General features: G+C 37.1%; 1 pseudogene; it reads right to left on the bottom strand.

The window, feature by feature from the left end:
• Positions 1 to 13,610: 13,610 nt before the first annotated feature.
• Positions 13,611 to 13,708, bottom strand: LOC132284267 (small nucleolar RNA R71; annotated as a pseudogene).
• Positions 13,709 to 14,011: the final 303 nt, after the last annotated feature.

Here is a 14,011-nt window from a genome sequence, read left to right as displayed (position 1 = left end):
TCCACCTCCTCCGGTGGAAAGAGTGATAAACGCGTGAACTGCTGCTCATACTCTGCCACTGTCATATTCTCCTGTTCCAAATTGAGAAATTCGGTCTTCATAGCCGCCTTGACTGCATATGGAAAGTACTTCTCATCAAATCGAGTACTGAACTGCTCATAAGTCAAAGTCATCCTCTCCTCTGGGGTGGTAACTGACTCCCACCATTGCAGTGCATCCCCAACTAGCTTGAAGGTAGCAAGCATCTGCTTCTGAACCTCCGTGCACTGAACCAGACGAAGATGACGCTCAATGTCCTGTTTCCACTGATGAGCTGCCTTCGCATCGGTGGATCCCGAAAACAGAGGTGGACTCCCCTTTGTAAAAGAACTCTTAACCGTTTCCCAAGTATTAACCTGAACCACTGGTGCTGGAACCGGTGCCTGCTGAACCGGTGGTTGATTCCGAAGTGCAGCTATTACCCCAGCCTCTATAGCCCGAGCAACGAGGTCATTGAGGTGAGGTGGAATCTCTGGATCTCTGACCTGGTCCAGAGTCTGTTGAACATTCTCCTGTTCCTCCTGAAACTGATCCATGTCATCTTAAAACCCAAGCCTTTGCTGCTCTTCCTCCATTTGCTGACGCCGTAGGAGATACTGTTGCCTACGTGCCGCTCTCCTTTCCTTTCGAGTTCCTTGTACAGTTTGTCCTCTGTTATCCATCTGTTCACACAGAAAGATAGACATCAGTACAAGTCACTAGGACCGTAAAGAATACAACGAATCTTAACCAAAAATTCTAATCAAGAGAAAACGCTACGCGGAAGACTTAATACGAAACCCCTAGAGACACTTGAACCTGGAGTGCTCTGATACCAACTGTGATACCCCTCGGATCCCAGACACGGGTTGATCAAGTCCGACCCGAGTCCGAGGGATACCAAACAATTAAAGTATTTTAAACGAACACAGATTACAAAAATGATTTAAGAAATAAAAGAATAAGTGGAAAGAAACTATAAAAGAAATCCTCAATATAAAAACCTTAAAATATTAATAACTTAAAATCCTACAATCCAAAATCTCCAATCTTTTAACAACTCGGGAATCCATCTCTAGTGGACCCCTAATATAAAAATCCCAAACTGAATCAAAGTAAAACTGAAGATAAAATCCAAGTCAAACATCTGGAAAAAGATCCTACATTGTCGGAAGAATGAGTGACCGTCTCTGCTCCACACGAACAAGCTCAAGCCTGGAACTGACGTACACCTGTAAAATAGGAGTGGGTCAGGCCCACGAACAAGTTTTATCCTACTGCAATCCAAGCAGAGACCCGATACGCATGTACATACTAAATAGTTCAACAATAGCTAATAGTCCGTACATAAATATATATCCACACTGCTGGACCCTCGCTAGACTATGAAGAGGGTCTCAACCTGAATAGAAGGCATCACATAAATCGCACCTGAGTGGGTATGAGTACCTAAGCCTAAACAGGGTATACCTCAATCCCCACAGTCAGCTACACATCCAACTGCATATACGCATCCTAACCGTTGACTCTGAGACTCAAGCTCATGTCACGGTACCATAAAAATATATTTAAACTCCAATTCCATCCATCCACAAGAAATCCATTAAGTCGTTCGGCGTAGTCAACCGCACCGACTTACATACATATAAGGAGGATTTATTTAATAACCCGTACCCTCATTCCAAATAGGTAGGACTTAGCAACTTGTGCTGTCCAAACCTAGTATGTCACCGTCCCATACCGGTACATACAATCCTTTCCATCCAACAGTTGATACCAAACATAAACAATGCACATAGCAACTGAGCCGTAATAAGCATAAATAGAGATATAGACTAACATGTTTACTCCAGTAATTGATAACCCAAAATCATAAGACATATCAATTAATACCATGATGAATATAAAATAAATATATAGGTTATCATATTCATCCCATATCTCCATTATAAATTATCATATTTCTGAGCATGCAGATAATTCATCATTCTCGTCTACGAGTCCATGACAAGTACAATAAACTTAACTATATTAATTATCATGCTTGTCACTATTAATAGCATCATAATAATCCATTTTCCATCCACAGAGAATATAAATTAAGTTCAGTAAAATTATAATTTCTCTGCACTATAATGAACAACTTCCGTCGATGCTTACTAATGTTTAAGCTATAAACACATATTGGTTTATTAAACTTTAATCCACTCTCACAAGTGTTGATTAGACTTAGAACATCTCAAAACACCCAAGTATAGCTTCCTACAGCTTCTGAAAAATCCAAAATCCGAATTCCATAGCCGAATTGGTCGCAGAATACGCAAAACTGGAAGCCCGTGAAAGAGCCTACTCTTTCAAATGAAAGAGCCTGCTCTTTTAACCGAAAGAGTCTGCTCTTTCTTTGCTTAGAGCCTGCTCTTTGGTTGCAAAGAGCCTGCTCTTTACTTCTATGAGCCGTCTCTTTGCAAACTTAAAGCGTTTCTTCTCTGTTCTTCATACTTAGAGTTCTTAAGTGTCTAAATTAGATTCCAATGTGCTTCAAGAAATATTTTAATTCCCTATTCAATCAACACTATCCCTTAAACAGGAGGTACACAGAGAATTCACCAAATTCATACATCTCTGTAAGACACACATAAATACTTCCAAAGACTTTTAACATTTAATGCTCTGAGTTTAATTCTGTATTATTCTGTTCTTGGAGACTCTAATCCTACTCTAAACCATTGCTAAACCATCCATTACAGTCATAATTCTACTTAGAAAAACTTAGAAAATCAACCCCCAAGAAGCCACTTCACTGAAAACTGAAAACACCACAAACAGAACGTAGTAAAAACTGGAAAATAAAAGTAGAGCCAGCTCCCCAAATATTGGAGCCACCTCCAATAGCCTTGGAGCCACCTCCAATTGCCTAGGAGCCGCCTCCACCTCAAGGTGAGCCGGCTCCAATCAAGGGAGAGCCGGCTCTCCCCCTCCTCTGTCTCGTGTTCTCTTTTCCGGCTACATTTAACCCTTCTACAGATCACTGTTTTGATTTCCAGAAATTTCTAAGTAATTCCCAGTAAATTCTAATGTTGGTTTAAGCCTTGATTATACTTACTAATATGGATTTAACCAAGCACAATGCAAGATCAGTTCCAAGCTTTAACAGTTTATCAAACCAAACCTAGGACTAACAGTTTGCATCCTAGTAACAGATAGCCTATCTATTTTTGTTTTAAAATCATATAATAAACTTGGAACCAATTTAATATGCAAAGAACATGAGTATAAGGAAGAGAGTAAGGTTAGAACTTGCCTTTGAGATCTTTGTTCAAAATCTCTACGCCGTCTCTAAAGCTTTCCGACGATTCCTACTGCAAAACTACTCTGTTGCTTCTCTATCTCTAGAGACGTGAATAGGGTTTTGTTTGTTTTTTAAAACCCTATACAGATATCTCACATATATTTATAGGGTTTTACTAAACCCTAGATTAATTCCAACCCTCCTAAAAATCCTCACCGACCCAAAGAAACCTAATAAAACCTACGTCGGCAACAACTGACTTTTAAAACAAAACCCTATTTAAAAATACAATTAAATTAAAATAATTACCACTTAAATTAAATTAATCAAACCATTTTATTAAATTAGATTAAATCAATTAAATAGTTAAATTAAATCAAGTAAAGCATTTAATCTAAAAAAAAATAACTAAATGCAATCAAAACACAACCATGAAAGCAATTAAACTAAAACAAGGTATAAACATAAAACCCAATAAACTCATAATGAAATTTAAATAAATTTTCAATTAAAACAACCCAATTCATAATTAAATAAATAAAAATATAATTTAAACAAAAAAATAAATTCCAAACCTATCCTTTTTAAATTAGGGGTATTACACCTGTCAACTAAAATAGCTGAACAACATATTAGATGGTTGTGTATATTTTTGTATTAAGAAGGATAGGGATTTAATTAAAATATTTAAATCCTAATTATATGTCGTGTCTGAGCGACGAATAGTTGACCGGCACAACATTGTATTTGGATGGAGTTTATATATGTATCTATGATACCGCGATATGGGCTTAAGTCTCAACATCGTTGGTTAGGGAGCGTATATGCATTGGGATGTGTAACTGGTTATGATGGTTGAGGTATACCCTGTTAGGTCTAGGTACTCATGCCCACCTATGGGTGCATTTTTGCATGTTGCCTTCTACTCAGGTTGAGACCCTCGTCATAGCCCAGTGAAAATCCCGTAGTGTGGATATATATATATTTACGGACTATATAGATATGGTTGAGATGTCTAGGATGTATCTGCGTATCGGGTCTCTGTTTGCATTGTAGTTAAAATAGAACTTGTTCATGGGTCTGACCCACTATTATTTTTCAGGTATCGGATGGTTCCAGCTCTAGAGCTTATTCGTGCTGAACAGAGACGGTCACTCACTCTTCCGATTGCGTAGGACTGCTATCTTTTTTTTTTTAGTTTTTGGAATTTCCTTGTTTAGTTTAGTTTAACTACAGTTGGGATTTGAATAGGGGTCCACTAGATGGATTCCCGAGTTGTAATCATAGAGGATCAGTTGTATCAGAAAAGTTATTTATTAATGGAATTTTATTTTGAGGTTTCATTCAATGGATTATCATTTTAGTTTTCTCTTCAGCAAATTTTATTTATCCTTATTTATCTTTATTGTATTATGTGTTCGTTAATTGCTAATTGGTTTGGTATCCTCGGGTAATCGGGCGTGGGCCTTGATCGGTTGAGAATTCGATCTATAATAAATCAACCTTCGCAATAGCACGAATCATTGTAAAATAGGGCTATTGGTCGGGTAAGTCGAACCACTGGGATTGCTAGTTTATGGCCACCAAGGTTTTCAAGTTACTTTTGGAATGATGAAAGGGGCATAGAGTTTTGTTGGTTTGTCACTTGGTACTTGGAATTAGATTGTGCATAAACAACAAGTTGAAGGAGATTGAAAGGAGTGAAACTTAGGTAGAGAGGACTAGGGAAGTGATTCCACCACGCACCTCATAAGCATGCTAGCTTGCAATTAACTTGGGGAACTACTTATGTAGATGATCATGATATGTAGAGATGCACGATAACTACACTATCTTCAAGAAGTTCATACAATCAAGAGCTAAGTATAAACCATCTATGGTTGGTAAGGTTCATCTACCTAAATTGGGTTGTAGCAAGAGCCTTCTTCCCTAGGAATGGCCTATCAAATCTCTTACCTTGTATGGTAAATGCACATGTAGTCAAAGACTAAGCATAATCCATCTACGGTTGGTATGAGCCATCTACCTAACTACTTACAATAGGGGTGTAGCATGGTTCATCGTTCCTAGGAATGGACTATCAAAACCTTCACAAGACATGCCAAGAAAATCATTTCATAATCTCATCTCCATTCTCACTATGAAGATGCAAGCTATAAAATCATGAGAGAATATAATCTAAGGTAAGATGATAAAACTCAACATAACCATTAATAGAAATTAAGATCCATTACAACATGTGTAGAGCTCTAGATTATGAAAATACCACATACGTACTTCATTCCCCAAATTAAAAACAAAACTAGAGTATGCTTACAAGGGAGGGCTTCATCACCTCCCTAGAGGAAGAGTTAGTTACCCATGGATGCCCTAGAAGATGGAAGAAGCTTGGAAGATCCCTCCATTTTCGAGCTCCCTATTCTTGGCCACAAGAACTCTATCTTCTCCTCCTCTTTCTCCCTCCAAAAATCTTGCAAGAATGAGATATCATATGAGATGTGTGGTTCCCCTCCCTTCTTGTAGACATTATCCCACCAAATGAGGCTCCAAAACTCCCCCCAAAAACATCTCCAACCACTCCATAAAGAAGGAAATCAGAAATGAGGGAAACAAGGTACAAGTGGGCTGAAGTGATGCTTCATAGAGACCATTTTACCGGATTTTCGAGCGCTCGAAGTAAGCCCTTCGAGCGCTCGAAGGTATGGAGCAGCTCTGCGCACCTTTGGTAAAACAGCCACAACTTTCTGCTCCGAGCTTCAAATGCTGAACCGTTTGAAGATTTGGAAAGCTAATTTAGAGCTTTAAATACTTTATTTTTTAGTGAAAACCCAGTTCTCAAGTCTGGTTGGTCGAAAATGAAGATCAAAGTCGAACTTCACTGCTGCCAGGCTATTCTGCGCACCTTTGGTAGAAAGGTCATAACTCTCTGCTCCAAACTCCAAATGATGAACCATTTAGTGATTTGGAAAGATAATTCAAAGCTCTAAATATGCCATGTTTTAATGAAAGTCCAGTTCTCGAGTTTGTTAGGTAAAAAATGACGAGTAAAGTCAAACTCCACTGCTGCCAGAACTTCAGCATTGAGCACATTGTTATTCAAAGATTGAACAAAACATTATTTTTGCTCCTTTTTGGCCAATGAACCTGAAAATATATAAAAACATACAAATGAACATAATCTACATAAAATAATCAAATAATGTACTTAACTAATGCAAATAAGGGCGCTTGAATATGCAATATTCGGCGCTTATCAGGCCTAGCCAACCCGCATCCGAAAATCCAGGGGTATCACAGTTGGTATTAGAGCACTCTAGGTTCTAGTGTCCTTAGGAGTGTCTTTCATTATAGGACTTCCACGTTGCGTCTCTTAAAACTTAGAGCCATATTAGGATCCGTTGTACTCTTTTTACGGTTCGTTAGGAGGAGCTGATGTCAATTATATTCTGTAGATACAAAATTGTTGACACTAGGAGGAGGATGGGGTCCAAGGCGAAAGCAATAAAGACCCTAAGGAGTAAAGGAGTACGTAGTCGATTTCTTTGCCAGAAACAGAATTGGAATCGAGGGTTTAGTTATGGGATTGGCATTACTTAGAAAGTATAAGCCAAGAAATAATTAAGGTGTAGGTGTTAGGTCACCACATATCGGGGCCAACACAACTTCCGTTGATCTCAAAAAGGAGATAAGCAAGGTTTAGGAGTCCAAAGAGGATCCTAGTGGAAGAGATTTCAGAGTATCCAAGGAAAAGGATACTAAATCTTTAGGATGAATAATTGCACGAGGATGAATTTTATTCGCTCGTAGTGGAATGAATGATACAGGTAGAGTTTGGTGTGAATCAATTTACATATAGTTAAATTTTTGTGTCATCTCTAAGAGAGATATGTGAGAGGTACTCTTCAGGAGTTTAGGGATCGGATGGAGTTTTTAGCAGAACGAAATACATGATTATATATCACGTTCCGGAGAGTATGGGGATTAGGTTGTGATGTTCTAAGTTGCTTTGTAAAGCCGCGATAGACGGTTTGCATTCCGCGTATAAGGAGGATGAGGTGGGTATTTGCTTAGGCAAATGATTGTGCAATTAAGCTATGTTTAACAGATAGGTTTCAAGGTTAGATGATTACCAACAAAACTACGACATGAACTTTTATGAAATAATTTGGCAACTTGAGTTTAAAAGAGGTTTTCTTCTCTGGAATGGAGGATGTCTTAAAGTAAAATTATATTTTTTTTAATTATAATGTATGTATCTACGTGTTCATTTTTGTTATTATGTGTTTCATTTTGTTATTATGTGTTTTATTTTTGTTAATTAGTCCGGATTGGAAATATGGATTGGTTGGGGACACAAGTATGTGATCAGCCAACTATTGTTTTAATAACATGAAGTAATAGTGCTATGTACGCTAGGATTATGGGCAGATGGTCATAGGATTTGGTAGAAATACAAAATTCTAGCCAATCTATTGGACCTGGACATGCATCAATATGGTATGCTACTTGGGATGGGATAATTAAACTATAAATACGATTCAAATAATTTAGAATGATTAGTTTGGTATGCTCTATGCTAGGTAGGGATTCATTTTTATAATGCCCTAATAACGGTGGATGTTGATGTGGTGGTGTTTGTAAAGTGTGGTAGATAAAGGTTACTATAATGCCACTATGATTTATCAAGGGTGTCGGAGGTGCAGAGCATCTTCTTAAAAATTTCAGAAGTGGTCACCAAGACGGAAGGGGAACTTCGTACTGGTAGGTACTTATTAGAATGACGCCGAGAGAGGATAATGGATTGATTAAATCTTCATTAGTCTATTCGTAACCAAGACACTATTCACAAGGGTGTCATTTGGAGGAGTTGCTGGTGTTGCACTTGGAGGAGGAACTAAAGTTCCTATATTGTATAAAATATGGAAAAAAATTTAGGGTCATAATTCACAACAATTATTTGTTGCTTCGATATCGATGACTATATGGAGGATGGAAAAGGTTCCATATTTATTTGAAGCGAGACAAGGAGTCAAATTGTCACTTACTTATATTAGAGAAGTAGGGTGTGTCAAGGACAGAAAGGTGAGACTGAACACCTATATAAGGAAGCGGTGCACGGTGTGTGTGAAAAAGTCATAGTGAGTTGACTTTCGATGAATGGAATTACTGGTTGAGTTTATTATCGGTAAGTTTATCATTAACTAGTGATGCATAGATTTAGTTGTAGGGTTAGCTTTTGGCGATGCTCCAATTTAAACAGTGGGTGCAAACGAAAGCTGATGGTACCAGATTAATGGTACTTTCTGTAGACAAATTGGGGAGACGATGTAAGAACTGAGGTTCACAAGGCTTAGTTCTTTAATTGTTTTCTGGTGAAAACATGATGCTTTACGGTATGAAGTAGACGTTTGGGGAATAGGCCGGAGGAGGGACATAATGATTGAGTATCCCAAGTCTAATATTTATTAGATAATCGAGATGGACCATCAGAAATCACTCGATCCTTGTGGACGTTTTCGATACTACAGTGGAAAATGATAAAGCATTTTCACGGATTTAGTTAAGAGATTGCTGACTTTACAAAAAGGGTCAGGATTCTGGTTGGGATGTTGGTTAGTTTCTATATTATATCAGCTCAATTCTGGTTTATTTCGAACTAGTGGGACATCAGTTCATATAAATAGAGGGGATTACAAGAAGACTTAGATGCATCAAAGTGGTGATTCACACTTTGTATTAAGTTCGGTCTGGTGGACGGGAATAGGGAAGTGGATGTTCTCAACAACTGATAGGATATTCATATCTTTCGATTCTTTGTTGAGTTCACAATTGAAGTTTTAGCCTGTATAATAATGACACTGGCTATTATCACGGAAATTAAGAAAATCAACTACAAATATTGGGGTTGATCTTCATGGAGGTGTTACTTTACTCAACTAGAGCTTAAGGTACTGACGGAGGATTAGTAGTTTTTGTTAGTGTTGTCAGGATGAATGCGATTTAACATCGGCACTTCTTCTTAATGTACTCGGACGATTATCAAGTACATCAGGACATCGAATGTCTGGTCAAGTGTACCAGATGATGTAAGACATGTTTAATTTATCTATCTGGGTTGATTGGTTTTAAATTAATGTTATGCGTTTGATATGCACGCTCGAACTATGTATAACTAAATATACTTAAGGAGACATGGTTGATTTACCACAAACATGGTTTATTTGTCGGCATGGTTGATTTGCCAAAGTATAACTAAAAATACTTAAAGAGGCATGGTTGATTTGCTAAAGACATGGTTGAATTGTCGGCATGGTTGATTTGCCAAAGTATAACACAATATACAAAAATGGGGCATGTTTGATTTCTTAAAGTATAAATAACTATACTTAGGGAGGCATGGGTTAGTTGCCAAGTTATCACTAAATATATATTTATACTTATAGAACTGAGTTCACACGCGAACGGAAATGAATTTTAATGAAAATAATTCAGAGTTTCGTAAATTCCGAGGATGGAATTCCCTTTGTTAGGGGGGAAGAATGTAATACCCCTAATTTCCAAAAGAATAAAATTGGAATTTAAAGTTTATTTTTGTGCATTTTTAATTGATTTTGTGTTTATTTGCTTATGTATTTAATTGTTTTATTTTTTTTTATTTGATTTAATTGTTAATTGTGTATTTGAATTTGCCTTATTTGATTAATTATTCTATTTAATTTAATTGTGGTTTTAGTTGCTTTATTAAGTATGTGTTTTATTTTATTTTTATGTTTTAATAAAGGATGGGATTGGATGGGTTTGATTACATGGGTACGGTTAATACTCATGATTTTATATTCATGTATATATGGGTATATATGTATATATGGTTAATCTAACTAATATGATTTTAGGGTTTTATATAAATATGAAATCCATAGCCGACTTATGTTTTTATTTTATAATTTATTTTCTTTTCTTTTTGCGGTTGCGTCTCCTCAATTAATTGGAATTAGGTTTTCCTTTACACCTATAAATATATCGTATTAAGGTTATTTAGGGTTTAAACCAAATCACATACCCTATTCACGTATACAAGGGTTTATGTTAAAGAGAGTTTTAGAAAGAAAACAGAGAGAGGTTGTGAGAAAAAAAATAGAGCAACTTTGGTGAGGGTTGGTGATGAGCACTGAAAAGTGCGTATTTAAACCCTTTAAGCTTAGGTATTCTAGTACCTTTATCTATCTTACTTTACCATTTTAGATTGATTTTATGTTATTTCCATTTTTAGGCACCTATCCCGAAAATCAGCTAACTCAGCCAAATAAGAGCAAAAAGCAAGCAAATTTAAGATGAAACAAAGAAAGAAGCAAAGTGGAGAAAGAAAGAAGCAAAAGGAGCAAAAGGGTGGAATCCAAGATTTTCGATCGATCCAAGATAAAGGTTCGATCGATCCAACATAGATCGATCTCAGCATTTCAAGATAGATCCAAACCTTAACCCAAAGCAGAAAGTCTAAAGTTCGATCGATCTAGCACCATCCTTCGATCGATTGAACACATTTTTCCTCATCCAAATGATTGATCTTATCCATTTGTGCCACCCACTAACCACTTTTGTCCTTTTCCCAAAAATATCTCCAAAATATCTCAGATTTGTTCTTATCCGAAAAAGCTTAGCCAGTTGGATCGATCCAGCCTTAGTTCGATAGATCGATCCAGCCTTAGTTCGATAGATCTCAGCCAAGTTCGATCGATCCAAGTCGAAGGTTCGATTGATCGAACTTCTTCCAGTGCAAAAAATTTAAAAAGCCGGCTCATTCATTCCGTCATCTATCCAATCATTGGGGAATATGCTTTGCACGACCCGAGCTCATTTTGTGTGTCACTTGACCTACCTATAAAAGGAATATGATGCACTTTTTGAGAAGGAGGAACATTTTTGGTAGAGCCAACTTTAGAGTCTATTCTTAGGAAGAAGAAAAGGAGGAGGAGGCTAGAGAAAAAGGGGGGAGTTCTTCATCAACAAGGAGCAGATTTCTTCCATGGAGCTTGCCCTTGAGGGTTAGAGCAACATCACCATGAGTGGCTAGACATCCTCTTGGGGCTAGAGTTAGCCCCAAGCATGCTTTCTATACCTTAATCTTGTGTATTATTGAGGGATTAGTGTTGTAATATTTGTTTTGACACTTTGATTTATATAGATCTTGTTTATTCAATGATTTATATGGTTTAATGCTTTCAATTGATCATTTCATTCTATCTATATGTCTATGTATGCTAGAATAGATTTTCATGTGCTTGTCTCTAGATTTTGTGTTATTGATGCATGTCTATGTGTATTAATGCTATAGATCTAGAGATTGTCGAGACATGGTGCTTAATGGAATGCTATTGCTATTTTCTTGATGGTTCATACTTATTTCTTGATGGATTGTGCCTCTCCCTTAGTTTAATTTCATGCTAGTAGCTTAATTGTAGTGTAGTGATAGTGTAGCATAGTGTAGATGTTAAATGGGAGGACAATCTATGCTTGTTGTTTGATGTTCCATGCTTTTGAATGCAAGTAACATAAATCTCTAACCTTGTGGTGTATTAGGATTGTGAGCTTAATGAAAGGTTAATGGCTTGTTTTGATCTATTTTGCTTCTCACATGTTGTTTAGACAATATATGCTTCATTGCTTGATATATTGTGCATTTCACATGATACTTAGACAATATATGTTTAATTGGTCATCCTTACTTATTGAATCGACCAAATACACACACATATCATTATTGCAACACACACCTTCCTCATTAGTCACTTGTCAATGGTATAGAAATGCATTGCTTGGTGGTGATCTCTAAACCCCAAGATATCTCTCTCTCTCTCTCTCTTACTCTTTATTGCATTCATACTTAGTTTAATTTAGTTGTTCTATCGTTTAAACAACCAACCAACCATTTGTTTGATCATTCGACTTCACAATCCCTTGGGACGATCCCTACTCGCCCTAACTATTTTTAGTGAAGGTAGTAGTGGCTTTTATAAATGTAAAACTTGGCCACATTGCACACGCACACTCTTAGTGCACATTCTCAAGCTTAAGCGTTGGTCTAACGACAGGCCACAGGACACCAAGTTTTTGGCGCCGTTGCCAGGGATTAACTTGATTTGGAAACATCAAATTTGTGGAATCAATTAGGATTAGTACTCTTTTGATCGTGTCTTTACTTTAATTTTATTTTTCTTTTTGGTTACTTATTGTGTTTGTTCTTACTTGACTAGGTGTATTGTTGGAGAGGAAATAAGCAAAAAGAACTACAAAGCAAAGCAAAGCAAAGGAAGTAAAAAACTAAAAAAATTAAAAATTGAAAAATTGCTAAGCTAGGCTAAAAATTTGGAGTTGAAGTGCTATAGGACCTTTGTGAGCTTTTCTCTACTCAATCTCCTTAGTTAAATCGTGAGCCCGCGTGGAGGCATTTTTCTTGTCATTGCATCATTGTTGTTTCAAACATGGGAATTGTGATTGTGGAGGAATTTTAACTACATTGTTGGAAGGCGAAGTGTTTGTTCATTTGTTGTGCTTGCTTGTTTGTTATTGTGCATGCAAGGTCGTCGTTCATTGAGACTCACTCTTATCCCTTTAGATTTACATCTTGAATCCATCGTTAGAAATCCTAGGGGAAGGGGAAGTTCAAATAGAACCAATCTATCAATGGATGACCATAATGGTGATCATGTTGAGGACCTTGGTCACATAGACCAAAAAGGCATTCTTCATCCTAATGTGCACAATGAGAACATACAAGTACCATTAGGCATCCTTAGGCCATACATTCACCAACCTCAACAATAACAAGGCCAAGTTCCATTTAGAATGCCAAGGCCAATGTATGCTCCACAACCTCCCATCATCAATCAAGGAATTCAAAATCAAGGTATTCATGTTGCACCTCAAGTTGCACCCACCACTTGCTTTAAGAGACCATTATGTGCCAAATGAGTATAATGCACCCACATGCATCCAATTGCCACCATTTAGAGCACATCATTATGAAATCAAAGCATAAACCATTCAAATACTTCCTAACTTTCATGGACTTCCTAGTGAAGAACCTTACAAGCATTTGGATGAGTTCCTTGAAGTGTGTTCCACCGTTAGATTCACGGACATGCCGAAAGAGGTATTAAGGCTTAAACTTTTTCCATTCACCTTAAAAGACAAGGCAAAGTATTGGTTCAACAACCTTAGGCCTTTTTCAATCACTTATTGGGCAGAAATGCAACAAGAGTTTTTGAAGAAGTACTATCCGGTTTCAAAGACCAATGCCATGAGAACGTCCATTAGAGAGTTTACACATGGGGATGGGAAAACATTTCATGAGGCATGGGAATGCTTTAATGAATTGCTTAGGAAGTGTCCACATCATGACATGCCCAAATGGCAATTAGTTCAATATTTCTTTGAGAGCTTATCGGACAATTACAAAGGTATGGTTGATGCTTCCATGGGTGGTTCTTACATTGATAGGTATGAGGATGATGTGTGGTGTCTCTATGAAAGCATGAGTGAGAATTCATTGCATAGAACATTGTCTTCAAAAAATGGTAGAAATACACAAGGTAGGAAGAGTGTTGACTTACATCAAGTCGACCATTCAAATGAGATAGCCGCCGAGATAAAATCTCTATCTCAAAGGTTTGATCAATTCTTGATCAACCAAAACTCGGCGAACCA

The sequence above is a fragment of the Cornus florida genome, unplaced genomic scaffold (genome assembly GCF_030987335.1).
Source record: "Cornus florida cultivar Cherokee Brave unplaced genomic scaffold, ASM3098733v1 CherokeeBrave_3.0.0_Hap2_Chr01, whole genome shotgun sequence".
NCBI classification, from domain to species: Eukaryota; Viridiplantae; Streptophyta; class Magnoliopsida; order Cornales; family Cornaceae; genus Cornus; species Cornus florida.
Note: the sequence above shows the minus strand (reverse complement) of the source record. Positions and strands in the feature narration are given on the sequence as shown.